At 38.6% G+C, this 24,449-nt stretch overlaps 1 protein-coding gene across 8 annotated transcripts in view; it reads left to right on the top strand.

Annotated features, from left to right (window-relative positions):
• Nucleotides 1-24,449, top strand: part of LRP1B (LDL receptor related protein 1B) — a 553,237-nt gene that overhangs the window by 181,480 nt on the left and 347,308 nt on the right. The window contains exon 1 of one of the 8 annotated variants that reach the window (XM_080600675.1): nucleotides 24,157-24,259. The exons of 6 other annotated variants lie outside the window; for them this stretch is intronic. The gene's annotated coding sequence lies outside the window, so the exon portion shown is untranslated. Of the gene's footprint in view, nucleotides 1-24,156; nucleotides 24,260-24,449 lie in introns of those variants that run through there. One more of the 8 variants, XM_080600676.1, reaches the window with a different exon arrangement.

Here is a 24,449-nt window from a genome sequence, read left to right as displayed (position 1 = left end):
TTCTTTTTCGTATTGTGGTATAAATCCAAAGAATTAATCCTGATTTATATCACTGAAAATTAATAGATTTTGACCCAAAGTCTCTTGTCTTATTACAGTGTTTGGTATTTTGTCCTTGTCAAGTGTATTAGAAAATATTTATCACCATGAAAGCTCTAATATAATTAAGTCAAATTCAAGTGAATAAAAGATTATAGTTAACAGCCAATAATGAGATTTAGTTTGCTGTGACCTTAAGTTAAGGCTATATCAACCACATGGCCTTGTAGAAACTGCAATCAGATCTGCTGCATCTGAGAAAGATCACAGTCTAACTCACACATTTCCTTTCCCAAAGACATAAAAAGCAATCCCCAGAGAACAAAATAATTGGATATATATGTATGGAACACTTGTCACTAAATTTTATTCTTTAACACAGGTAGCTGTCTACTGAAGAATATAGCCAGGAAGTAATCTTGTGTTCCTGGTTGTGGCTTCTCCTAAAACAAGCTCGGTTTCTTACATGTTTGTTGAACATAAAAATTGCTATCAGTTCCTACTGGTTTATGCAATTAGGTTAACTATGATTTTGGGTAGAAGTAGTCATAGCAAGGAGTTTGTTAGCACTTTCAATTCAAATCTGGATGCTTACTCAATGAATCTAAATTCTGAAAGAAGTAAGGGCTTTTTTTGGTTGTTGGTGTTTTTTTTTTTTTTTAAACTTCATGTTTCATAGTATCTTTTCATAAAGTTGTTTATGCTTTAGCATTACTTACGCATCAAGCTGATGGGAACTGAGCTTCAAAAGCATTTAGGGACAAATGTATGGTATTTTGCCCAAGTACTGCAATTCAGAATGGGTCAAATCCTGTACAGCAGTAGTTGGGACTTCCACTGAAAGCACCTGGGAGGAGGGTAAAGGGGAATTTCGGTGAATTTCAGCTGTGTGCTGCCAAGGCCTTTCAAAGGAGGTAGAGTATAGGCGTCCAGATCAAGTATTGTTAAATAAGAAGGGGAAATATGTAGAACATAACTCTTTCTCTTCTGGTAAAATCAGCAGAGGTCCAGCTTTTCTTCCCTGCACTCAGGATAAATCCCTGCATTCTACCAACCCATAAACAGAAAAATATCCCTCCACTCTTGCTGTCTCCAACTATAAGTAGTCTAACAGAAGTAAGATGGAATATCCCACTTACCTACTCAGAATTTCCTTTTGTGTTTGTAAAACTTCTGCCTAACTGTGGTAATGCATTTTATTTTGCTTTTTGTTTGTTTGTTTTGCAAGATGACTGGGCAGTTTTAATAGTCAGCATTTGAGATACCAGTTTTTAAATTAGTGGTGAAAGCACTCAGCTTTGTCTGATTATACTCTGGGACTGCAAGATTCACTGACTATAACCTTTTTCTTCTTTATTATAACCAATCATATGTTGGTATCTTTATTTCCTACTTCACTTTGGCAGGAAGGCATTTTCATCAGCTACTTTAAAGGGTACTGATAGTAGAGTCAAACTCATTTTCATCAAATTATGGGATTTTGGAAATATCACTCAATAGTTCATCCAGTAATAGTTTGTCCTTACAAAAAATGAGTCTTGACCCTGCTCTGTATCAGAGATACTAGGTACTTAGTGCTTGCATTATGTAACTGCGAGCTACAGATAGGAACATTATTTCCTCTCTCCTATAACCTGCAATTAGATGTTCAGATACAACCCTTTCAGCTTCAAGAGGTACCAGGCTGTACATCTGTCAGGGCAGAGATTTATTGAACTAAAAATGTGTAAGATCTGAGCAACCAAATCATAATTACCCAAATGACTTCCCTATCAATTAGCCTTTCCTTTGATCAGCTGGCCACTGCAGACTTGGGTGATCAGTGCTTTTCACCCTGCAGCAGCCTTTCTACTGCAATGCAGACAAACCCAAAGAGCCTTGATCTTCTTCACATGTAAACCTTGTGCCTGGTTGGATGCGTGGAATGATCTCTTCCAGCTACTTGATTGCTAACTTTGTTTGCTAATTTTGCTAAATATATGCTCATACATAAGCAGTAGCAGTCTGATTGCTAAATTCAAACAAAACAAAAAGCTTATTATCCCGTTCCTTGATTAACATGCTAACGGACACAAGCAGCACCTTGACTGCTTTGCTATTTCTCATTTTTCTATAAGCTTTTCAGCCAACATTTCCATGGCTAAGATGTAAGTCTGCACATCAGAAGGACAGAGATCTGGGCCTGCATTCAGTGTCTGCACAACATCTCTGGTGGGAATGGGGGTCCCTCTTCCTTCATTGACTTCAGCAGGTTTCTGTTTATCTGCGTTTTGGTATCTGCTATGCAATGAGGCTGAAATCTGTAATTCTCCCAAGTGAATCAGAGGGAGCTTTCTGTTATTTTTCAGTAGCTTATGAAATACTAACCATGCATCTGATCAGAGAATAGTAGTTTGGGTGGGTGGTGCAATTAGTATATAGGGAATATTTTGTTACAGAGTTTGTTACTCTGCTGTTACATCTTACTATAATGTAATTAAAATTAATCCTGAAAATGCAATTCAAACTTAGAAATCAAAGAAAAAGCAGTCTTATGAAATGTTAGCAGCCATAAGAGGAATTCTCGACACTTAAAAGCTCTGTGAGTTAGTTAGAAATTAATTGTCAGGTGGGAACTATTACTATGTATTCGTCATTGGTTAATCCTCTCAAAATGCTACCAAGTATAAACCCAGAACTGTTTAAACAGGATGATTTTCTTTAGTGATGAACGTATGAGATGCACTGGTTTTGGATGCTCGGGATTGATCAGAAATTGGCAGCTCAGAGCTAAGGTGCTACATTACAAAAAGCTCCTCAGAGATGAAAGATGCTGTTTCTCATGGATTACAGTACTGTAGCTAGATGACCACAAAGACGGGTTTTATATATTATCACATCTAAGTTTAGAAGGTGATGGTACTTTGTCTTAATACATCAGCATTCTAACAAGACCTCACAATATGAAACAACAGTGTTTGTAGCAGACAATAAATCATTCTTATCAGTACAGTAAGTTTTCATAGGGCGTCCTGATGGGTGTCAGATCTCAGAAGAATACTTCATGCATCTGAGAGAGAGAGACTTGACTACCAGATTTCATCATGTCAGTTTGTTGGAAGTGAAAAACAAAATGTAATATTGTTCTTTACCAGTTTATATCACAGAAATTGGGTACTAAGTTTCAGCTTAAAAGCCTAGAATTTGCATTTTAATTGTAAACAATATTTGTGCTTTGTAGTAATTTAAGTCATTTTTTTTTTCTTGAAAAAGTACTAAGTAATAATCTGTTAACACAATTATCTTTTTTTTTTTTTTTTCCTTCTTCTAACTGGCTTTGGATTTATGCAATACAATGTGAGAGAGATAAGAGTTAACGCAATGCAACATAAGAGAGATAAGAGTTAACAGTTTTTCATAGGGAAAAGCAGACTCATTTACTAAGAGGATTTTGTTTAAAGGAAGCTGGTAAATAGATAATAGGCTATCACAAACAAGAAGAACTTGTAACTCACTTACAAAAGAGAATCAATGGGAGAAATGAATAGTAGGAAAAACAGGATTTTGGCCTAATTCCCACCGATTTTCATGATAGCTCTGTTCTTTGTTAGCATTCCATTTTGAAGCATTTTACAAATATTAATCGAGGCTCACAATGTCCTTCAGGACTATCTGCAAGTCAATAGGTTGTGCAAGCAGACACTGCGGGACTGCAGTTGAATCTTACGCATTCCTGGTCTCATCTCAGACTCAGAAAACAGACTTTCCCCTTCACAGTTTATATCTTCCTCAGAAGCACAAAGCCATTATCCTTCAACAAACTTTTCCTCACCTGTGTCATTAGTTCAGCTTGATTTGCTGTTCATCTTTCTGCTCTGCTTCTCATGCTTGTCCCAGGCATGGCGTGCTCCGAGCAGCAGTCATGTAAGGCCTGCACAATCCCGAGAGATGACAGTTGTAATGGAAACACAACAGACTGTCACTCTTTAATAGCACCGTGTCTATTACTACAGTTGCACCCGAGCCTGTTCATAAACTAAGCTGATTTTCTTTATATACTCAATACCAAGATATATGTGCTGTCAGTTGAAATGCGGCTAATATTTTTAATGCTTCTTAGGTTTTTATCATGCCACAACAGTCTACAAGCAGAGACATATAGATCCCCGAACAAAGACAGCCGTCAGGGGCATCAAATACACATTTGCTTTTTGGTATAGAGGAGAAATAGCCGATTCCAAGCCATTCAGGCTGAAAGAAATTACATTCACTTTAACACCTCAAGATGTTTGCAAAAACAGTTGAAAAAATAAGGCCGAAACCATTGTAGAAACCATTCAAGAATTCTGATGACCCACGAAGTCCTAGAAGCAGTTATAAGCTGCTGTTCAACAAAGAGACCAGTGGCAATACATTTCTCCTGTGTTTCCTTTCATGCTACAAAGTGGAATAGCAGAAATAAGATCAAGACAGAGGCAGGAAAACAGGATGGTTGGACTATGGAGGGGATAGAAAAGCTTCTGGGATATATGGCATTGTAGGAGGACGAGGTCTGAAAACCAGAGAGGGGAATATAACGTGAATCAAAGCACTGTAGGAAGAACGATGGGATTAAAGGCAGGAATTGGGAAGAAGAGCTGCCCTGGTTAAAGTCTTCAAGTAAGACGAGAATGCAGCATGCTCCCAGAAAGGGGAAAAGCAGGATTCAACTCCTGGAAACAATACAAAGACACAAGGTACAAGCAGGTAGTGAGTCAGAAAGTGAGGGGGCTGTTATTCAAGGGCCAAGTGAAAAATAGTTGTTTCACAAGCATAAATTAAATTTAAAAACGAAATAGTATCTTGCATCTTCATCCATTCCTCGCCAAGTCCCTGGATCTTCCCTTTCTGAAACCCACAGATTTATGTTTCCCTACCCTGTGCTCACCCAGGCCTACCTAGGCCTTCCAGACCTACCTCTGCTGGCATCCCACCCACCATAACCCACATTTCCCCGCCTTAAAACTCCCAGCCTTTGGTTTGGTTAAAATGGGCCAACAGCTTCAAAAATTGTGAGCTGACAGTTCAAATGGAGAAACACTGCAAAAAATGTCTCTCTGTTCTGGGAATGTTCTTTTACATTACTCCTAAATTCTTCGTTATCACAAGTGCACAACTACACATGCAGTGTATTCATTTCAGGTTGAAGCCCCACTCTGAATTATACATGAACAAAAACGAATATCTGATGGCTTCGCTGTAAAAAGATGTCACATCAAGTCCCAACACTTCTATCACGTACTTTTATATATGCCTTCTGTTTTTGGAGATCACTAGGCAGTCACACAGCATTTGCTCTGATACCTGTACTATTAGAAAGGACAAGAGTTTTTCTGTGGGGCTCGGAGACAGGAGGTTGACCTGAGCACAGAAATGCAGACGGAGCTGACTTAACATCCAGAAGAGATCAGTGCAAGATATATATTTTTATCTACCAATGTGCATGTTTATGTGTATATGAATTTCTTATTTCAGTACCACATCAAAGCCTGCCCGGCTGAACAGTGTCGCTGAAGCAGATAGGCAAATTGAAGTCTGCGTAGATTTTCGGGTTACTGACAGATTATTTTTAAACCAGCCCCTGTATTCCCACAGTGCCGTTTAGTTTCACGGATACTTGCTGCACCTGCTAACAGTCCCAAACGAACTGGATGCCAGTTGTTTTGCTGCTCCTCCTCTTTGGCAGCACACATAATGATCTGTGTGGCTCCTTCTTCCTTTGTCTGGCAGCGCTGCTGCGGCTTTCTCCTACGTGTCAGTGCCACCTGGGCCCACGGTGAGGTGATAGACGGGTAACAGCCTGCCCGAGAGAAAAGGCAGGAGAGAGAAGGGGAATGCGAAAAAAAGGCGGGGAAAAAAAAAAAAAAGGCATAAAGAAAAAAGATAGTCACGCATATATTTACAGGCTTGTGGAGCATATTTGCATGACAGCTCCAAAGCACAACGTGGCCACTACCTCTCCTCGGTCAGTACTTGCATGTACTGCATGGACCTTCTCCCACGTCTTTCGAACCTGGTAGCAAGGACAGGGAACAAGGTCACTTCTTCCTTGGCCAGCAGAAAAGCTGATGCATGGAACTTCGGGCTGGCTTGTGCCTGCAGACAGAATGCTCTAAATCTGCAATGCATGCAGTTTCCCCGGGGATGGGAAACTTAACAACTCTTGTGCATTTGCAAACTATAACACAGGGCTTGAGTGAGACACTCTGTGACAGCTCCAGAGCCCTGAATTTCACGAAGGAGTCTTACGTCTTACGTCTACATTTAGATCTATGTGTAAATGGAATTAGATATATTATATAATTATTCCTGCCTACCTGATTCCTAACAGAATCACAATGGTAAAAAAAAAAAAAAAAAAAAAAAAAAAAAAGGGCTGTGGTACTGCTGCTGCTTCTTCTCAGAAAACATTTTAAAACCTATTACTTTAGTCATTCCCATTCAGCTGTTGTAGAAAATGGATGTGCCTGGGATTCCTTACTGAAGGTCGTATTCCCTTGGGTGTAGATTCTCATTTCACTGTACATTTTATTTTGTTTGTACTAGAAGAAAATATCTCTAGCACCCAGATCAATTCTAAATTGTAAATATAAATAGTAAAATAGTAAATTCTTAGTAATCATACACAAAAAAGTAAACCCTCTGCTAGTAATATAATTGGGATCCTTCTGATCAGAGAGGCTCAGAGTGGTAATGGCTTAAGCCAAGGTTTTGGTTTCTCCTTTAGTTTTGAAGAGTGGTGGTGTTAGCACAAGGCAGGACTAAAGCTGTGCAGGAAACTGGAGACTTACAGTAACACTGATACACTGCAAAGTTTTAGGACGTATTTCAAGTCTCCTAGATGCTCTTCTGTTATGTGTAAAAAAAAAAAGAAAAAAAAAAGACCAAACAAAAAACCAAAAATATATTACTGAAAGGCATATTGGTTTTAAATGTAGGGAAATGGGTGTTTACTTTCACTAAAGACAGCACACCTAGCATTTGCTGCACCTGAACAACCTGGAATAAGCAATGGAAAAGACAGTTTTCACAACTCTGTAGCCCTGCGGTTCATATTTCTTTCTTCTATTGCTATGCAACACATCTTTTTTGTTTGTTTGTTTTTTAAGAATGAAGTGACACAGATGTTATGTTGCTACTGATTTCAACCCACAGCTATTTATGAGTTTCTGTTTACGTCCTTTTGAGCTTTTGTTCAGGCCTTCCAAGAACAAACTTAATTGTTCCCATAAGTATACAAACATAAAAAGCAGTTTGGAGATACAAAACATACACCTATGCTAGTCATCGTCTTTCTGTTCTCATTCTTTAGCACTGTGAACTTCCACCAGCAGAGTCTGTAGTGACATTGCTGTGATTTAGGTCTGTGTTACTCACTAGATTATTAGCAAAAATAGCGTTAGATTAGGTTCATTGAGATCTACACTGTAGGTGCCTGAAGTAGGATTTAAGAAACCGAAGTTAGGATAACTTTGACTGGGTGATAAGATATTTTAAGGAATGGTGGGAACACAGTTTGGGATGGCAAGTTTGTTAGAATACAAATGCCAGCTTGCTGATGACTTTTTCAAATCATCAATAAAATATTGCTTTTTCTCTTTACTTCTCTGTCACACGAATATAAGTTATCTTGTGCTTTACCAGCTACCCAGGAAAATTGCTTTTAGATGGAAGAATTAAAATCTCCCTCATTTGTTAAGGTTTATAAGCCGGAGTGCTCTTGTCAGAAAACGTGCTACCATGCAGTGGTAGCTGTCTATGCAGTCCTGTGCAAAAAGAACTGTGCTTTTCAAATCAGGCTGTAAATTTGCGCAGAGAGCAGGATTTGTAACCATTTATTATTCAAGTGTCATTCTGTTGTCTTCCCCACCATTTGAATTCGGCCTAAATTTTTCTTGTCTATACATTGTAAGTGCACACTAGGGAATCGCACATGCTAACTCGGCCTGGTAGTGCAAATTGCTTGGTGCAGAATAACCATTTTCAAATCTATATTATGGCATCTAAAACTCGTTTAATCAATTTATGAAGTAGAACAGAAGAGAAAGCCATGTTTATTAATGAAACTAGAGAAGGCTTCCATGTTTGTGGAAAATCATGCAAAAATACCTCAGTGATTTTAGGAAGTTTTGTTTGGTTTTTTGCTTTTCCCCAGATAATTAAATACTGTTAAAGAATCATAGAATATCCCAAGCTGGAAGGGACCCACAAGGATCACTGAGTCCAGCTCCAGAGATGAACAAATGCATTTCTTAATTTGAAAATTTCAGAAGCATTTTAAAGCTGTGTTCACGTACTGCAAGTATCCATTTTTTTGCTGAATGAAGTATTACTCCTTTTAAGCTAGTGTGGTTGGCTTCTTTTCATCTAGTTGCATTTGTTACATTTTATAAATAAGCCTTTTTTCCCCCTAAGAATCAAGCAGAACTTCTTCCAAGTCTTCTATTCTCAAGTGTAACTTTGGAAGTGCAGAAATAATAGCTTTAATACTTGGCCTTTATTGGCTAATTCCATAGCTTTATGTACAGTAACTGAGAAAGGTAAATGTAAAGGGGATTATAAGGCAAAGGAGAAACATTTTCTTCCATTTCTCACCCCAAAGGATCTGTCCTCTGCCAGGGGCCAGGAGTCAGTGCTTTGGGAAAAATACAAGAAGTAGGGCAGGAAGAGAAACTAGGTGTGTGCGCTCTCCGTTTTTGTAAGCTTAGCATCTTCCTGAATCACCTTGCATCTGGATCGCCCTTTTCTGCTTAGCTTTATGAATTTCTTGGATCCATTTTGAAACTTCTCATACTTTTTCCTCCAGAACAGCATGACTGATCTTGCCTTTAGCTCTTAGCTCCTACTAATACAATCAATGGTTGTAACAGGTTGAACAGGCATAGAAGAGATCCATGACAGCTGTCTTGAACTTCTTCACAGCTAAAGAACTTCCAACCTCCATCAGACCTTGTGTATTGAGACATGGGACTGCTCAGTCTGGTAGATGCCATCGGAGGAGTGAGACCAAGCCTCGTGCTCTGCACTGGTGTGCTCCCTGAGGTTGGGAGGGTGTGTGGAAGACCCCAGAAGAGGAGCTGGTGGCAGCTGGCTCTGAGACAGAGTCTAAAGACTCCTCTGTTCCCCTTGTCTTTCCATCTTGTTGCTTGTGAAGGAGTGGATTTTAGCAACCCTCAGAGGTATTGCTATCATCATTCACTGCCACTGTCTAATTCAGGGACTGGCACAGGGTAGGTCTGACTCTTTCCAATAAAGTAAGCCATAGATGACAGCTGTTTTGACAAAGTCATATATTTTGCTATGTTCTCTGAGATTCTTAACAATACTGAAAGTCTTCCTACAATTATCTAGAATTGCCGGTGCACAGTTTCTTCATTTTGATTTTCCACTTACTAATTACTCCTGAAGGCTATAAATTTGACCTTATTTGCTGGCATACATCTGGAGTATGCAATAGATAGCAACATATGTTCACCGAAGTTACATTACAAAAATCCTTTGGGAATGAATAATGGTTTTTATCAGTGACCTGAATTCTCTTACAATTTCAAAACAAAAGTGTAAAATAACAATACAATGAGGTACTAATAAATGTCAATGTATCCACATTAGTTCCTTTCTTCAGCAAGCACATTTACTTTTACTGAATGCTGCTAATGACATCTCTGTAATGTACAAGATTTACGAAGAGGTCAGAGAAATTATTCCATCAAATTCAAGTCTTATTAACACAGCATTCTGAAACATCCAGGTTTTATTACTAGTTGTCAAAACCGTTTCTCCATGAATTCAGATAAAGAACTTTATTGAATTAAATAGTTTAAGTGAGTTTTGAAAGCAATGCCAAAGACTTTCCATTTGGATTTCAAATTGCACAGAAAATATCCTTCTGAAATATAAAGATAATTCGAAGAAAAAAAAAAAAAGTAGTAAAAAGCCAGTCTCCCCTTGCTCACCCTACAACTCTTTTCCCTCATGTACTGTCAAATGTGCCAGCCACTCATGTGAGTAATGTAATCCCAGCTTCGGAATATGCTGGTGGTTGGACATATGTACAGCACTGGTGGGAGTCCTGCTACTGCTCTGAACCCAAGAGTCATCTCTTTCTAGTCTTTTTTATCCTGGTTTCCTTTAAGACAGTGTGAGATGATCCTGATACTGAATAAGCATGAGTTTTTGAAAGAGTCAATGTTTTATTTTTACCCAGTGGAAACTTAGGCAATCAGAGCGATGAAAGTGGCTGCAAAATTAAAGTGATTCTGACAATTACAGCAATATAGATAGGGCCCTCTTCAGTTCTTGTGTGCATAGGAGGCCTCATATCAATAACATCTGTTCATGCATTGTGAGGACAAATGCACAAAAGCATCACTTCTTTCCATTGCCTTTAAAAAAGATTGGAAGCTTGTCTAAATTTCATGACATACAAAGTTAGAGTAAAAATCAAATAGGAACAGACTTCCGAGGGCAAATTCACAGAAGATTTTGATTTCAGCTAGATCAATCCTAAAAGCACCCATCACTAAATGGTAGTAAAAAACTGTGCATTATATTTTTTTCGTGGATTATGTATGAGAAGGAAATTTTAAGTTGATATTGTACATTAAAACAGATCTGTAAGGATTTTAATTTATGGTGATATGTATATCAATCTAAGAAATTTCAAATTGCAGTCTTTTTGAAGTAAACCACGTCTTTTACCTTTATAAGTTCAGAAAAGCCTGGCTTGTTCGAGATTGTCTTTCATATTCCAAGTGAGTCAAAACGTGGCTTTTTTCTTAGAAGTAGTAGCTCCTGTGCTTTGAAACTCCGGATGTGTACTCAGCAGCAGGGATGGCTATATATTGCCGTTTGCATTCTTTATTACTTGAAGCTTGATGGAATTTCAGAGTGGCAAAATAAAAATGGCAAATTAATATGCACACAAGCTGCATTTAATTAGCCAATATTATCAATTAGGCACACTCAGTAGAACTCCAGTGTGAATTTTGATTGTGTGTATCTTCCGCAGAGTTGTACAAAATGCAGAACGAATATTCAGTAAAAGTGAAATTGATCAAATATTCAATTTCTTCATCCATTAATCTGCCAAAACTAGTACAGAGGTAAATATTTATTCTCTCAAGGTACTAATGACCAGTTCTGAGCAAGTAGTGTGTGGTCCTGTGGTTCTCTTTCCTAAGCACAAGATAATTTCTAGGTTTTGATCTAAGTTAATAAAGAGTGGAGAAACTTTGACTGTTATATTATGTGCACAGTGCTACAGAACAGTCTATTCCTCATTTATAAAGCACTCTTTTAACAATTACTGTGATAGACTCAAAGAGTTATTTGTCAATGAATCTAAGAAATTAGAGATTAAATATTTATATCTCTTAGCTATCCCTCTTTGAGTTCAGGATTGCTCCCTATAGTACAGTTTTGATGAGCTATTTCCCTTTGAAAATGAAATAACCATTAATGGTGTTAAAAAAACAAACAAACAAACAGAAAACCTTTAGATAGTAAAATATGGGCAGGAAGTTTTGTGGTTGGTAAATTGAACAACCAAGAGTGGTTTCACCTGAAAACCTCGTTTCTTCAGCCTACTACTCATTATGTGCCAAAGAACAACAGGTGTTGCAAGTCTTTTGCAAGTCTTGTGTTTGTTAGATTTTTAATATAAGATGAAGCCTCACTAAAGAGCGTTATTAGGCTGTCCTCTTTTCAGTACGGTGAAATGAAATTAAAATCCAGTACATTTGTCTCAAATTTAGATAGTCTCGTTACTCAGAAGCAATAAGCACCTTTCTTTGTTGTTACTATTTCTTTTTATGTCACAGTGGTTTGTTTTGTGTGAATGGGAAGAAAGAAGAAAAGAGGCCTTTGTCTCCTTGTCTCCTTGTCTCCTTTCCTACTAGGTTGTCTTCTGATTGTGTTTCTTCCTCTGGTACTTACATTCATCTTTATTGATGAATGTAGAACCCTTCTGGGTTTGGGCCCAAGTTCTCAGTTTCCAGGGTCCAGGCACCAAATTAGAAAGGAACTTTGAATGCAGGCAACACTTTAAAAAGCAAAAACAAGAGAAAGAGAAATTATGTTTTCTCACTAGATGTTAGCTACTGATTCGGCTAGTATTAGATGTGTGGACAAGTGGAAGGGCAATTTTGAAGTGCAGCTCTGTTCTGTGTAGTGCTGTTAAGCATGATCCAAAGGAATCTGAAAGTCATTCTTGTTATTACTAAGCCACTAGAATATTTACATTTCATTAACAGCACCTTTGTTAATTACCACTTCAGTATTTTAATTATTGGTAGATCCAATAAGCGTCAACAGATAGTACCAACTTGAAAAGAGAGTTTGTTGTGAAATCCAAATCTGTAAGAGTGGAATCTGATACATGTCAAATCTGCCCCCTCCCTGCATTAACATACCATCAAGGAAAAATACTTGCTGACTTTTTTCATAGGGGCACATTTCTGCTATATTTTGAATGTGAGTCAGTAAGAGAAATTGAACTATATTTTACGTTGGTTCGTGAATCGCCAAAAAATGGGCAAATTACAGTTATAGGGAATTCTGCCCTCAGTTACTTGCAACAAATAATAATTTGTATAATAAGGTTATATTTATGTTGAGCAATCACAAGGTAGTACACATTACACATTTTAAAACATTTACTCTACAGAATTAATTTTTGAAAGTGCTCTTTGGCATCTAAGTACAAAGTTAAATGCGGATAAGAAGTTATAATATTCTTTTGTAGGAAAATATATTTTGTGCTGTTGAGGTTCCTACACTCACCACCATAGTACCTGAGACCTGAACTTGAGGAGCTTAAGCTATGTGACCAGCATATCACACATTTTATTAATTATTGAATGTCAAACAAGAATATTGCCTTATTAGAAGATACTTCTTCTAGTAGTACTAGCAGAAAAAAAAAATATTTTACCACAAGGAAAAATGCAAGAGGAATGTTAAATAAAGTTCTAAGATAGCAGAGTAGCAGAGTTTTAAAGAATGCTTCTTTTTTTTTAATATAATTATTATTATTATTTATTTATTTATTTATTTATTAAGCTATCTAGATTAAATATCCAATCAAAAATCTAATGATCATTTACAGCATTTAGTGATTTATCCTTCTTGCTTTGGAATCCTCTGGCAAAGAACAACCTTTCTAGGCAGCAGCTTTTCCCAGTAAAAGCCAGGTCTCAGCTTGCCTGCACTCGAGCTGCTGCAGCTCATTTTAGCTATTGCCCAGTGGGCAAGCAAGTATCGCCTGACCTAGCTTAGCTTTGAAGTATGCTGTTATTACTGAGTCTTTTCTTTGTTAATTATATATTTTGGACTACTGGGGTATTATTCAATAAAGAAGAATTGGACTAACAATAAATTCTTCACTTCATATGTATGATGTGTTCCCTGTTGCCCAGACAAGTCTTGGAGCGTGACCCTGCAATCCCTTGTGTCTGATTCCTGTGGACATGTCGACAGCACATCCTGATCCGCTGTCTTGAGGGCTGCTGGTAGAACTAATGCGTGGACATAGCATCAGGACTGTGCAGTAGACAACTTTTTGATTTGCTGCTCTTAAATCCTACAAACTCATTTCCAAATCGTTGAAATTCTGGGAAAAGGATTAAATAGTCTGGAAATATAACTCCTGGTTTTATTCTCCGCTAATGTAGTGTTTCAAAATTAAACTTGAAAGGAGCTCTTTCCTTCTTCCCTGGATCAAAACACACATTTTGAATAACTTGCTAATAATAGATGTGGCCAATATACAGGGCTACCTGCTACTTCTTGGGTAGGGCAGATATTTTTGTTTGTTCCAGTATTTTCTGTATCGAATGTGAGATACCAATGCTCATATTTCAAGAAATCTTACCCTGCATAAAAGGCACCTAATCAAAGCTGACCAAGTGGTTAGAAAAACAGGGCATGAAACTAGGCTAGAGCCAAGTGCATAATGAAGGAACGATGAAATGGGCAGGAAGGAAACATAAAGTTAGGATGCTATCCTTAGGATAGCAGCTAGGCAGGAAAAGACTTGGCATTCAGCATGCCTGAAATACACAGGGAAAAAACAATAACAGCTTGCAATGAGGAGCATAACAGTTCTCATCAGGATGAGTGACAATCATCACCAAGACGAAGCAAAGAGCCACTCTGCAGGAGTTGTTGGTCTTCGTGTAATTTGCATTGTGCAACTTCTGTGGCTTTGCAGGTGGGCTCAGCACCAGCTCCTGTCCGTGCCAATTTGCTGCTCTCTCAAGGTTTTCTTTTTGCACAGCTCCCAGAGGACCAAAGCTGTCATATAGAACATTTCTACTGTCCCAAATATGAAAATTGTAGGGATGGAGATTCCCATGAGGATTCTTGATGTTCTTTATGACATTCTCATGTCATCGTGAGACACTCTGGCAAGTATCTACTACACCGTAGGGTACAAACACATCCATTAACTGTACAGACAAAATACACCCTTTACCAGATGCATTTTCTTCTGACTATTCAGTCAGAATATCCTTTCTATCCTGTAAATTTCTCCTCCTCCCTGTCCTAATCCATCTCTGCCTCAACCTCTTTCATCCACACATTTGCTATCAGCTTGTCCAGCTCCTCTGGTTTTTAGGGTTATAACTATTCCAGCTGACACCCTCAGCTAGACAGTGAATGCCATTTTTCTGTTCCAGCAGTGAAGAGGAGGCCATTCTTCTGGTAGAAAAGAAAAAAACATATTGCAGTCAATCCTAATCTCATCATGTAATACTGAAATTACAGCCGTTTTGGAAAAAATGTGAGCTACCTGCCTTGCCTCATGAGACAGTTTATAATCCAGAACCTTCAAGTCTCTGGTATTACAGTGAAAGCTCAAGAGCCCACAAATATCTTAAGAGAAGGAAGGTGGTGGCTGTGAAATCATACTTTTTCTAATTCTTATTTAAAAACTCAATTTTACGGAGCTGCAGAGAAGTAAATTTATACCAATAATTAACACCAATTTAAGAATAAATTTGCATGGTAGGTGTCTGAAGATTTGAGTCACTGAAATGATAGTTTTCACACTACACATCAAATTGTGTGCTAGATCTCCCCAGAGAACAGTCTCTTGGTTCATTTCTCTTCCTGTGCCAGGACCACTATTGTATCTTCAAAAATAATTATTATTCTGTGGTGTGGGATAGCTATTTTAGTGTGACGCTAGATAGATTTCAATGAATCATGTTTAAACAAGCAAAGGGCAAACTAAGAAAAGTTTGGAAGTTCAAAAAGTGTGAGATTATGAGCATATGACCCAGCATACGTGCTCAGGCTGTTTTGTATGCGAGGAACGGTTTTAACTGCAGTTTTTTAATACGTGGCCATAGGCAGAGGTGAAAGCTCTGGTGGCATGAGATGCCACCGTGCCACACCAGCTGGCTTTGCTCTGGAGGAGATGAGCAGTGCTCACGCATCTGCTTGACTGCACAGAGCGCAATAGCAACTAAGTGAAGTAATGGTAGGCATCGATTGTCTCCTGTGCCAGCTATTTGCTGAGTGAAGGTACCTCCACAGCCCAAAGAATTTGGACTTCTGTAGAGTCCAAAATTATTTCTGCAATCACTGTGGTTCTTAGATTGGTGTTCTGTGTTGTTTTTTTCCTGATTTTCTTTGGTACTCCCCCTGAAAAAAATATATATATATTATATATATATACATATATATTATATATTGTTATAGCATGATTCAGTTAAGTAAAGATGTAGAAGACCATAAATCCTGAAAAAGTTAAGAGACATGGTTATGTGAAAGGAGTTTCACAGAACTCTTAAAAGGACTTTCCAGGACACTTAGATTTTGCCAGGGAGGATATTTAAATTTTTAAAAAGAAATTTTAATCTTCCATGCTGATACTATATGTTGCTTTTTGTTGGTGGTGGTTGTTTTTTGCTTGCTTTGGTTTGGTTTTGTGTATTTGTTTGTTTGTTTGCTTTTCTGTAGTTAAGGAATAAGTTGTAGCAAAGAAAAGTTTAGAGGTGGCAATTAATTATCAAAACATAGTATGGAAGAGGTGTGGGGTTTTGTTTCTTTCTTTAGAGATGAAATATGGATTACGGCAGTGGTGCTAGCAAAGCATTTGATGTAAGCAAAAGGTGACTGCACCTGTCCATGGCCAGGCGCCACAACACCCTTCTTAAACGTTTTAGCACCAAAGACTCAGGGGTTCAATCTAATCATACAATTTTAATATAAAACATTGCTTTTATCAAGAATAAATGTTTTACGCTTGGAGTATGTGTAATTAGGTAGGCATATCCGTACAACATACCCAGCATCGAGTAGATGAAGCTTGGTAAGGCAGTGGTTGGAGGCTGCCGGGTGTTTGGATGCCCTGGTGACTTCAAGCCTAAGAGCACATTTTCGAAGTCTCACTGTTTACACAGAAACAGATTTTGAACTAAATGAAAATTGGGTTGTAGGGAAAAGCATACATAGGTTATTGCCCACAGCAGTTTATCATGAAAAAGCAGAGCATGTTAAAGGAAAGGGCATGCACAGCAGACAGCAGAACATAATTCATGATACTGAAAAGAACAGTGGAAAGTAAAGCCTTTTTCGTTCACTTTCTTCTGTTCTGAATCCATCGGTTTCTGAGTCCTAGAAATCCTCTAGGCCTTTCCAGCTCTTTGTATGCCTTCAGTGTGAGATATTACTGAGTCTGATATCATTCACTCTGGTTTGTTATCTCTACTGGCATTTTAAAACATATATAAAGAAAGAGATTCAGTGGTGTTTTCCACTCAGTTTTTTGTTCTGTTCTGATACCTAATTTTGTTATTTTTTCCTCCTTGAGTGGGTTTTATACTTCTAAAACTTTTGTAGAAATCCTTACCACATCGCTTCTTCATTGGTCTAGTTCGCATCAAAACTAAATGCAGATTCTTCCTGCAATTATTACAGTTCTTATTTGTTTGTAATGACATTTTTTGAAACTGTTTACTTTGGGTTGCACAAAACACTGAGTTTATAGGTTGTTGAGTGCAGCACGTTCAGTTTCAAGAAAAAAGATGCATGAAAAGGTGTAAGAGAAGTTCTTTAAAAACTCAGAAGACATGGTACCAAAAAAGTCTCGACAAGAAAAGATTCAGAGAAAGTCAAAATAACTATAAGACCTAGAAGTTATGCCAGTAACTGCAACACTAAAGGTCAAAACAAAAAAGAAAATAAATTATTTACTGGAAACAAATTTATGAAAGACTTACTAAATTACAGAGCTGGAATGAGAGGAGATAGAAACTGGCCGCAGGTTTTTTTCTGGTTAAGTTGGAGGTGGGGAAAAAAAGCTGGTTGATACTACGATAATTAGAAAGTCTTCCGAACAAGGCTTTTCTTTTTTTGACGGAGCAGCCTAAGAAAAAAAAAAAAAAATGACTCTGTTGGTCCCCCTAGTGTTCAGAGACAGTGTGTGAGGATGGAGAGGGAACAGGGCTGATGAAACTTAAAGAAGTTGTGCAGAGCAGGGTGTCAAAAAACAAGACAGAAGACGTTCGGAGCTAGAAAGAAGTATTGCAGTGGGAAGTGAGTGGGAGATGTATTGGCAAGAGAGAAAGGCTCCGAGCTTTGAGAGAGAACTTTTCTTGGTGACATTGAAAACACTCTGTGAGGCATTTGCAAGTAATTCGCTGTATTGATTCTGTGCTCAGCGTGGAAATGATTATCGTGTTTGTGCACCAGCTACTAAACATGCTAAGCTGTTTTATCAGCATCTTTTAGTTTTAATATTCTGCACAATAGCCTTTTGCCACTGTAGTCCCATGCAGAGAGAGGAATTCTAATCCCCACTTGTACCTGATTTCATTTTATTAACGCATTTTCTCTCTGACTGACAGGCTCCATTCATTACATTATGAAACTCAAATTAACCCCAGGCTCTGTGTTCTGTCATTGCTTGTCATGGTCAAATCAAACTAACCCAAATTATTTCTTTCCTTTTTTTTTTTTTTTTTGGCAGATTCCGTTATTTAACATAAGGATTGAACCGCGTCTCTCAGCTCTTCTGAAATACTTCGGTGGTTCATTGCAAATAGCTTTAAACAGATCAGAATACAGGTTTCTTAATATTCACTGTAGAATTAGCAAAACTGGCCGTTTTGAGCCCAGGAGCCCATAGCTATCCCCACGTGTTTGTTTCCTGGGTGAGAGGGACTGGGTTCTCATGCTGTTGCACAATGAAACCAATATGGCTCTGAAGAGCTTCTGCAGCATTAGTCAGCCAATTTTGCAGCCTTTTCTATTCACGAGGGAGAAAAAAAAAAAAAAATCATCCAACTTTTAAATTTTCTAAATGAGGTCTCCTTCCCTTTCTTTGAAAGAAAATAGAAAGCTTGTTGCCTGGTAGAGCTCAGCTGGGGCCTGTTACCTGAGAGTGATTAGGAGAACATGCTTTCTGCCCACTCTTTTCTCAGTCAGGGAGCACTTCTCTCCTCTGGAAAAAAAAAAAAAAAAAAAGGATGGGACAAAGCTATTGTTGCTGACCAGCATTTTTCAATCAGGTCATCTTCTCTCTTTTTAAAAATCTAAAGAAGAATATTGTAGTGGCTGCTAGTTGTTCTTCTTGAAGGGCTTTTTGAATGTCATTTCATTAAAGGGGAAAAAAAAAAAAAGATTTTATCTAGGGATATAGTCATTCTTGTAAGAGATGGGAGATCATGAAAATACATTAGCTTTTTATTTTTCAGCTGTAATTGTCATCTTATCAGGTCTCTCAACTTGGGACTTTTGGTGTTCTACTATTCATTTTTTTTCAGTTTTTAGTTGCTTCTCCACAGCTTTTTATCAATTTCTACCTTTTATATTTGCTGTCTCCAATTTCGAAGAATGCAATTAAATAATTTCATATGAATAATTTCATATGAACTTAAATTTACTAATGTATATATGAAATAAAATGGTAAACATAGCTAACAAATGCTTCCTTATCAATGCAGACAGCATGTGTCCATGTGATTGCGGATTACCAAAGCTGAAGTGATTGCTGAAAGTCTAGGAGACATCGGTATCTAAAATATGGACTTCATATATTTCTGGATATTTTTCAGTTTTGAATTACAGTTTGGATGTAAATAGCCATATTTTAATAGTCCATATGGCCCAGTAGTTCATTATGTGAGTCCACTGACCTGCCTGACGCAGTGACACTCAGGCTGTTGTGCCTTCTGTCCTACGGTATCAACAAAAGCAAGAAAATAACCTCGCTATAGCCTTTCCCATATGATTATGCCCCCTTTAGTTAGTTTCCTAAGTGCAGCTTGTTTAAGAGTCAAGTTGGCCATTTGCTGTTACTGGGAGCCCTGCTATCCAACACCGAGCACTGATGCGTTAGTACCAAGGAGAAGAAATTTTTATGAGAGCTGCTTTATACAGAAAGTTGATAGTGAGTTCCTCGATTTTTTTTTTCAGGAACATCTTCAGGAGCATCTATAAATTTTTCATATGTAGGAGATAAAATACATGGCAGACAACCATCCTGTAACAAATGGTACCATCTGAAAATGGGAAGTTATGATTGTCATATTTTAAAGTGCACGGTTTTATGCCAAGGTGGAGGCTGCACAAATTGTGTGGATGTGGATCCGCATGTGTGCCATATCTCAGGTTTCTTACGGAACGCGGTGACACTTCGCTCCGAAGGCTCCTTTAAGTCATCCTCCTGTTACATTGCACTGGCTGAGGGAAGTAATCCCATACTGCAGATACCCGGCTGGAGCACAGAAGCATTATTATTATATATATATAATATACATATTATTATATATATATATACATATTTTTTTGTAGTGGGTCTCCGAAGTTTGAGATACATTTTGCTAATGAAATGGACAGATTTGCATATTTCCTATTTTCCAAACAATCTTCCTTCTTCTTTTACCAATGTGCATAATGCTACCTGGACTTCGCGACCTTCCTGCGCTGTGTTCTTGGTGTTTGACAATGCAGATCCGAGTTCATCAGGCTGACTGCATTGTGGAGCAGCAGTAGCAAAAGAGCAACTCGACGCAGCGGTATCAGCCTCATTAGCAGCAATAATGGGCTCTTAGGGCAGTCTTGATTCCCGTCTGATTTTAATGGCACAGCTTTTTCTGTCATTTTTTTGTGTGTGTGTGTGGAGAAACCGTGAAGTCAGAGAACTTTTGTAGTCAATAAAACATGGAGGGTTGCAGGTACACATTTCTTATTCTCGAGGTGTAGTTCTCTTTGTTCTGAAGAGCAGACCATTGTCAATAAAAAAAGTGTTTGATGGGAGATTTTCATTAGGAAGCTCTGAAATTGAAATATTCAGGTCAGGAAGAGCACACTGTGGTAGTCAGCATTTGGTTTGAACTTCTGAACATTGGAAAGGGTTTTGGAGGTACCGCTTGAAAGAAAGTAAGTCTCTGATCCTGGATGGTCTCTCAATTTATTAAAACCCTGAATGAGCTAATAAAGGCACTTCAGAGAACATTATACATTGTAAAAAGTGAGTAAAATAATATTGGTCCCTTAAAAGTTCTCCATACGAACATTTGGATTGAGTTTTGGATGTAGTTGGTTTTTTTTGTTGTTTTTTTTTTGATAGTTAAACTTGGTAGGCAGCCTGGGTCTGCAGAACAAGTGGATTTTCACTGGTTGACACGTTGCTGGATTTTGCCGGTATAATTCTAATAGGGAGCCCTGTTAGCAGTCCTTACATCGGAGGATAATCCCACGAGTTTTGTTCTCATTTGTATTGAAGTAAAGATCTGTATTTGCCATTCTGAATTTGGGCACAGCTCAGCTTGATCTTGCGCTTGGTTCTCACAAGGAAATCATCTTCTCTATCCATGTTATCCTTACTCCAAGGCACCAATATCATTACAATTACACATTATAATTAATAATTAGAGTGAATTCTAGGGGTCAACCAAAGTTTCCTCTCTTGTGAACCAAGTGGGTCAGGATAACATAGTAAATAATGGTAGTAGGGGTGTAATTCTTCACAACTCCAGCTTTCATGCCGGTGTAGCTATCATCAAGTTGCAGCTTGCTATGCTTATTACACAAGAGGTCTCCAAAGACACAACTGCAGGAACACGTGCTTCTTTACTAAAGTGGTGGGGGCCCAGGCATTGTGAGTCCTTTACCTATCCTTCAGTAAAACTATGCATGGGGAAGTGCTCCTCCAACTATTTTGGGACAGAGTACCAACATCACATCCCCCAGGTGTTACTTTATTTACTGAACTCCTTTATTATTGATCTCGTAGTTTTTTGTTTTGGTTTGTTTTGGTTTGGTTTTTGACTGTAATGGCCATGTATGTGAAGTGAGTCCAAAGCATTGCAATAAAGCTGTGGAAATATTTCTTATACCAGTAGCTAGTATCCTGCATCTCATCTGCATCTTGTAGCTGAATTGCCTACTGTAGAGGAAATGGGAGTGAAATAAAATATAAAATAAAAGAAGCTATTCACTGTGGTTGACAATATGACCTGAAGTTAGTATCACATCCAGGTGACACAACAGCCTTTACGTCACCTGAATAACAACTTTCTTTCTCTGTTCCAATATTCTATTGGATTTTACTTCTTTACTGCTATCCCAAAATCCGAATCGGGTCTGGAGCCTCAGCTGTGCTACGAAACACACAAGTCAGTGCAGCAGCACATGGTCCTTTTAGTGAGAAGCCTGTTTGGGGGAGATGCTGCAGTAGGATCTTGTGACAGGTTTGGTGCTGCCCTGAGCTGCTGTGCTCTGCTCAGCTGGACCAGCTGGGTCAGGGCTGGGCAGAGCCTGTGCAGAAACAGCCAAGCCTTGCTGAGCACAGTCAGACTCCAGGGAATTTCCAAAAGGGTTCATTCTCATCTGCTTTCACTGTCTCCTGTGTTGCAGCCAGTGCTTGAATGGTTTGGGGGAAGGCAGGCAACTGGTGAGAAATTATTTCTCCACCGATCATCCAAAGACATATGTGCATAAGGCTATGTGTAATTATTTGTACTGACTGTTGACCTGTAAAAAGTACATACAGGTGAAAGCCTATGCATGAGCAGATGTGCTGACATCTGTTTGTTACCTGCTTCATATGGGGCTATGTGGGGAATTCTTTCATTAAATGATATTTTGGGTTGGAATATTTGCTTTCTTTGCCTTGTAAAATTTGGTTTTAGAGAATGTTTAAAACACCTGTCTCTTGCTCATTTTGATTTCCAGGTTTATTTTTTTTTTAATTCAAAAACATTTTTGTGGATACATTTCACATTCCCATAATAATGAGATTCTTAAGCAAGCAAGCCACATGCATAATTGCATGTAGTTAAAAATATTCCCCAAAACAAAAATCTTCACGTAAAATACCAGAAGGAATGTCACATAGGAAGGGGAATACTGAAATAAATGTGCAAGTTGCAGCAGCACTGTAAATATGGCTTATATATATATATTCATGCAGCTCTTGCTGCAACTTGTGACATCTTTCATATGAGTGTCACCTTTAGGAGGCTATTTTTGGCAATGAAGTTTCAGCATGGGATTTTAAGGGTAACAGTGGGTATTGGATATATTCTCAAGAGATCACCTTCACATTCCCTCAAATATTTCTAGGCGCATTAAAAAAGTGAGTAGTATATATTGCTGAATAGTTATGCACGCTTGTTTTATTCGTCCTCATAAAACCAGATTCAGTAAAAAGTTTGCCAGTGCTGTGGGACATTTTTCAACAGGATTCAGAGCCATTACTTTCTTTGGATAAACAGCAGTAAGTACAAATCTCTAAAAGACGTGTAGGAAAATATTCAGGCACCTTCATGTTCGTTACTCACAGATCACCTAAAGCAATAGAACTGCCCAGCCAGAACTACAAAAATGTTGAATGCAAGCCCTCATATCCAGAGAGGTTGGAATTAGCCACCGTTTACTTTCTTTAGCCATGAGTGGGGAGAAGGGGAGAAATGTATGAAACATAACCAACTCTTAGTTTTTCTTCTTTCTTCAAATATTGTAAATCTGGTACTTATCGTGGGAACCTGCAGGTTCCTAAGGGGTTGCTGTGTAAAAAACTGTTTAACAGAGCTCTGCAAACTCCACTAGCAAAGGCTTTGACATTTTCATGGCTTGTAGAGAAGCTGGTCATTACAGTGAGGCTGCTAAATTATGGATGCGATTTTTTGTCTCCCAGTTCTTCAATGCTAGTGCTCCCTATAACCTTTGAGGAAATTTGAGGAAAAAGTACTGGTTGGCTGAACGGCTCCAAGAGTTACAGACTTTCATTTCTAAACCGTTTACGGATTTCTAAAGTTAGCCTGCACCTTTTGGGGGCCATCCCAGTGGGCAGACTGGTCTCCTGCTCACTTCAGAGCTCACTTGAGGAGGCAGCAGAAAAAAAAAAAAGAAAAACTTCTTTCTCCTTTCTGCACACCATCCCCAGTTTGATGATCCCTTACAGAGCTCTGGTTTTCTCACCGCAGTACTCTGCGTGCAGAGCCTCAAGTCGTGAGGCAGATGAAACAAGGAGAGAGAAAGAATTTTAAAAAGGAGGAGGCAAATACTGTGACGCTCGGCTTTGCTGCTTCCTTAGCATGTTTCCTGTCAGAATTTGACTTAATAAATAACACCATAAATCTATATTTAGAATGGGAAATATTTTAGCAAGAAATAAGACTCAGCACAAGCAAATCTATTTAAATGCAGCATAATTGAAATGTCAACACAGTCATGAAATGCCTTGAGGTGTTTCTTCGGTGAAGGCTGGATATGACACAAACTAGATGTGTGAATGCTGTGGTACAGAATAAAGCCTTCATGTACTCGTCAAATCTGATCTCACGCTCACCTTACTGAATGTTTGAAAACGCTTGGCTGAAGTCTGGCTGCCACTGTGGTCCCTGCCCTTCCCTTCTGCCAGGGCATCTGACAGTGCAGAGGAGACTTTGATCTTGGAGGAGACAGAAGTTGAGCAGTTCACCAGCCAGGAGCCCTTCCTGCTGGAAGGCCTGTCATTTGTTTGCAGCTCCTGCCTCACCTTGCAGCACAGACCTTTTATCTTCTCGGCGAGGGCTAGCAGGTGCTCTTCACTCAGGAAATGTAGCGGGGACCTTGTTTTCCTCCAGGTGGTGGTTGTTTCTTCATTTAGCTGCTGGTGGATTGGCAGGTGCTGGTGGAGCACCATGTTATATGGGTCTGAAGCGTGCTGTCCTCATAGCCTTCTGATGGAAATGATCCCACAGTGAGTAACTCAGCCACAAGCAAAGGTGGTGTCTTTTTTTCCTCTTCCCAGTCATCCTACTGGTGCTGCTGGAAAGGGATGGTCATGGCCATGGGGTCCCTTGGTGTTATAGTTAGGCCAAGTTTCATCTGTGTCTGTCCTGGCTCTAGATCTCAGTCTGCCTGGGCAACATATCTTTTTTCAGCAGTTG

The sequence above is a fragment of the Anser brachyrhynchus genome (assembly GCF_964034855.1).
Source record: "Anser brachyrhynchus genome assembly, chromosome: 7".
NCBI classification, from domain to species: Eukaryota; Metazoa; Chordata; class Aves; order Anseriformes; family Anatidae; genus Anser; species Anser brachyrhynchus.
This window is presented reverse-complemented; position numbering and strand designations above follow the sequence as displayed.